We start from the raw sequence: 5115 nt of genomic DNA, 5'->3' as shown, positions 1-5115 counted from the left end.
TACATAAAAAAAAAAGAATAAAAAACCCACATAGGAATAAATTAAACCAAGGATATAAAAGACCTGTAATTAGAAAATTATAAGACACTAAAGAAGGAAATTGAAGAAGATGCAAATAAGTGGAAGCATAAATACCATGTTCATAAATAGGAAGAATTAACATCATTAAAATACCCATACTATTCAAAGGAATCTATACATTCAATGCAACTCCTATAAAGATATCAATGGCATATTTCACAGAACTAGAACAAATACTCCAAAAAAATTATTTGGAACTACAAAAGACCCTGAATAGCCACAGCAATCTTGAGGAAGAAGAATAAAGTTGGAGGAATCATGTTACCTGCTATTAAACAATACTACAAGGCCACAGTTATCAAAACAGCACGGTACTAGCAGTAAAACTGACATATAGATCAATGGAACAAAATACAGAACCCAGAAATAATCCTATATAATAAAAGGCTAATATGCAAATTGTCCCCTCAACCAGTAGTTCGACTGGGAGTTCAACCAGGGGTGAGGACAGCCAGCCAACTGCCTGGGGCCCCTTCCTCCGGCTGCCCTCACCCCCGGTCAGCCACAACCTCTGACCCTGATCAAGGGCTGGGCTGGCCCACCAACCACCCACAACCCTTCCCCTGGCCAGCCAGGCCCAAATAGCCTAGATCAGGCAGGCTGGCTGGACCCCATGTATGCACGAATTTGTGCACTGGGCCTCCAGTCAATTAATATTTGACAAAGGAGGCAAAAACATGCAATGGGGTAAAAATAGTCTATTCAATAAATGGCGTTGGGAAAATTGGACAGATAAGTGCAAAAAAAAAAAAAAAAAGGAAAAGGAAAAAAGAAAGAAAGAAAGTAGACCACATTCTTACACCATGCACAAGAATACACTCAAGCCTGACTGGCATAGCTCAGTGGTTGAGCATCAGCCTATGAACCAGGTCATGTTTTGATTCCCAGACAGGGCACATGCCCAAGTTTCAGGCTTGATTCCCAGTGTGGGATGGCGGGGGGGTGGGGGGGGTGTAGGAGGCAGATGACCAATGATTCTTATCATTGATGTTTTTATCTCTCTCTCTCCCTCTCCTTTCCTTACTGAAATCAATAAAAATATTTTTAAAATAATACATTCAAAATGGATTAAAGACATAAATGCTAGACTTGAAACCATAAAAGTCTTAGAAGAAAACGTAGGCAGTGAAATCTCAGACATTTCTTGTAGCAATATTTTTTTTCTAATATATTGCCACAGGCAAGGGAAACAAAAGAAAAAATAAACAAATGGAACTACATAAAAAATAAATAGTTTTGCACAGCAAATGAAACCATCAACAAAATGAAAATACCCCCACTGAATGGGAGAATATATTTGCCAGTGATACATCTGATAAGAGATTAATATCCAAAATTTATAAAGAAATTATACAACTCAACACCAAAAACAAGCAATCTAATTGAAAAATAGACAAAGGACCCGAAGAGAGCCATCTCCAAAGAAGACATACAGATGGCGAACAGCATTGAAAATATGCACAATATCATTAGTCATCAGAGAAATGCAAATGAAAACCCCATGAGATATCACCTCAAACCTGTCAGAATATCTATCATCAATAAATCAACAAATAACAAGTGTTGGGTAGGTTGTGGAGTAAAGAAAAACCCTTGTGCACTGTTGGTGGAAATGCAGATTGGTGCAGCCACTGTGGAAAGCAGTATGCAGTTCCCTCAAAAAATAAAACTGCCTTATGACCCATCTATTCCACTTCTGGGAATATATCAAAAGAAACCCAAAACACTACTTTGAAAGAATATATGCACCCCTATATTCATTGCAGAGTTATTTACAATAGCCAAGATTTGGAAGCAGCCCAAATGCCCATCAGTAGATGAGTAGTAAAAAAGCTATGGTACATTTACACAATGGAATACTTTTCACCTGTAAAAAGGAAAGAAATCTTACCTTTTCCACAGCATGAATGGACTTAAAGAATATTATGCTAAGTGAAATAAGCCTGTCAAAGAAAGACAACTATCACATTATTTTACTTTATGTGGAATCTAATGAACAAAATAAACAGGCAAAATAGAAACAGACTCATAAGTACAGAGAATAGACTGGTAGCTGTCAGAAGGGAGAGGGGTGGAGGGCTGGTGAAAAAGGTAAAGGGATTAAGTTAAAAAAAAAAAAAAAAAAAAAGGAACAGTAATATCTTAGTGATAGATGTTAAGCACTTGAGGGGCAATGAGCCCAGAATTCAGGATACTGAACTTTGCAGACAGGAAAAGGCGTTATGATAACGTACAAAGGGTAGAATTGGGGGTGGAAGGCAGCATGATATGATTGTTGCCCTTTACAAGTGCACAGCACTTTATAGTTTACACAGTGTTTGCTGATCAATTGTCTCTTTTGAGCTTGCCCTGTATTGTACATTCAGGCATTTCATGAAGCACTGATTCCGTGCTGGTTCCGTGGTAGAGCTCAGGAATATAAAAAGGAAGAGAGACCCTTTGATCCTCAAGGGGACCACTCAATATCTAATAAAGGAAAAGGCTTGTACACAAATCATTGCAATTGCAAAACAGAAAGGCTCTAGGAGAGGTGCATGCGAATGAAGAGGAGAGAAGAGAGAGGGGATTCCTTTTCCCTGGGGGAAGGAAAGAAGGCATATTTACGGTAAGGGGGCCCTGCAGGCATTTCACGGGGTCATTCCACATGCACAGCCCTGGCAGCCTAAGAAAGAAAGCATGAGTGAGGGGAAGGGTTTAGGGAACCGACCATGGGGTAGCAAATACAGGTAAGGCTGTGAAAGGAGCCAGACTAGGAAGGGCTTTGAATGCAATGCAAAGAATTTGGACTTCTTGGCAATTAGATCTCTGTTTTCCAGGTGGGGAAACAGGCTCATAGAAGTTGGGAACTTCGCTGAAGCTTCATGCACAGGTAAAGCAATTGCAGGGCTGGTGAACCCTGCATCTTGCTGCTCTTTCTGCTACCCTGTGCTGCCTCCAGCAGGCCTGAGCAGAACCAGGCCCTCTCTGGGAGAGGCCTCTTGGCTGTTTATCCTGCTCAGTGGGGCTGGCTCTGGCAGGGACTGGAAGTGGGTGGGGTGGGGGCCCTGGAAGAGAGGAGGGGCCTGACAACAAGGGCTACATTCAAGGTCTGCACTGGAGCTGGGCGAGGAGAATGGAAAGCTACAGTCTGTCGGAGCGTCCAGCCTTGGCAAGGCTATCGGGGCCTTATAAGGAAATGTTGTTCTCTCCCAGCCAGTGGGGCTGGGACAGAACCCTGTGCCCACAGGACAGAGCTGCCCTTGTGGTGGTAGGCTGGGGTGCCACCGCCCCTCCGCTGTGAGCAGGAATCTCAATGGGCCACTTCTGCAGGCTCAGCATTCCCTCTCAGCCCCAGTGTGCCTGCAGCCCCCACCCCTTGATGCCCTCCCGCTCCCCAATGGCTTGGGATGATTGGAGGAGAGGAAAAACACAAAACAAAACAAAGATTTGGCAAGATTCCAGGCCTTGCTGCTGTCTGATGCCAAATTGCCCAGAAAACAGGCTCCAGTCAAGTTCTCCCTTTTCCCTGAAGGGTACATGAGTAAAGGGATCTCTCTTTGCCACCCTTTCCTACCCTGCACCCTTGTCTTCTGGTGATCATAGAGCTCCCAGCCTGGGCCTTGTGTGCTACAGGCAGGCAGCACATGAGACAGTGGGGAGGAGGAAACCTTGTGCTGGTGTCTGAGGGAGGGGCCACTGGAGCACTCCCAGGAGAAGGACGCCTCTGTTCAGAGGCCTTACCTGTGCCAGGCAGGCCAGAGGAGCTGAGAGGCTCCAGAGTACAGAGGAAAAACACAGCCTGCCCAGAAGGCAGCAGACAGCGCTCCCTGGGAAAGGCCGGGCAGCATTAGTCAGCTCCTGGAAGGAGTGCCCTTCCACAGCGTGCCATGAGTGTGATTTAAAGCACTGATCCCTGAGGGATCTCCCTGAACCTGAGATTGGGGGTAGGAGCAGAAAAGATGCTTAGTGTGGACTTTTTGCTTTGCCTATTCATAGACTCCTAGACGCATAAAACCCTGGAGCTACAAGAAAACAGGTCAGCCAGCCCAGCTCTGCACCTAAAGCAAACTTGGCAGCCAGCAGCCAGCCCATGCTCTCCCAGTGACCATGAACTCTGTCCCTCACTTCAGTCCTTCCAATACCCACAGGTGACCCCCTGTGTATCAGCCATTGTGGACTTCCCTGAGGATACCATCCAGAGCAAAGCTATGAGAAGCACAAATGAACAAAATATGAAGGAGAAAGTCGTGAACCCCAAGAAAATCACAGAGGAAATAAATGCTCTAAGAGATGAGATGAATTCCTCTTGACTAGGTGTGCAGAGCAAAGGACAAGTAATGGTGTTGTTAAAAGATGACATTGGGGTGAAAAAAAGCCAAGAGTTCAAAATGACATTTTGAGAGCTTGGAAAATGGGGAATTGTTTCTGGGGGGAGAGACTGGCATGAGCAGGGGTGGAAAGCAGCATAGGGCTTGCTTGGTCCCTACTCATGGCTAAATATGCACAGTTGGGAAAGAGGAAGACGGGGTTGGACATGGGTTAGCACTGGATTTTGGAAGCACTGAATGCCAGAGAGAAGAGGAGATTCAAGTAAAAGACAGCTAGAGCCACTGTAAGGTTTTGCGTGTCTGAGAGAGATGATCACTGCTGTGATCTGGTAGCAGGTGCAGGAAGAATTAAAAAAAGAGGCATCCTTCCTCCATTTCAGCGACAGTAAGAAAGTGTTCCTTCCCTAAGCAGCTCTGGTGGGTTCTACCTCGCTTCCCAGGGTCTATATGCCTAGCTCTCCACATGGCCACCTTGACCCTAGGATTTCAGTGCCACTGGGTCTTGGAAATGCTTTTTGAACAACCAGCGACTATACCTTAGGAATTTGAATAACCAGCAACTGTCCCTTAGGAAATGATCAAGATTGGGTGCTTTTCTTTGCACCTCGAGGCTTTTCGTACACAATTCATTCTGTTCAGATGGGCTAAAGAAACGCAATATTCAAGGCAAAGACAGAGTGATGCCATCTCATTTGAGGGAGCCTATCCTTTGAGGCATCCACGGTTC

Source organism: Myotis daubentonii, chromosome 3 (genome assembly GCF_963259705.1).
Source record: "Myotis daubentonii chromosome 3, mMyoDau2.1, whole genome shotgun sequence".
Classification (NCBI taxonomy): domain Eukaryota; kingdom Metazoa; phylum Chordata; class Mammalia; order Chiroptera; family Vespertilionidae; genus Myotis; species Myotis daubentonii.
This window is presented reverse-complemented; position numbering follows the sequence as displayed.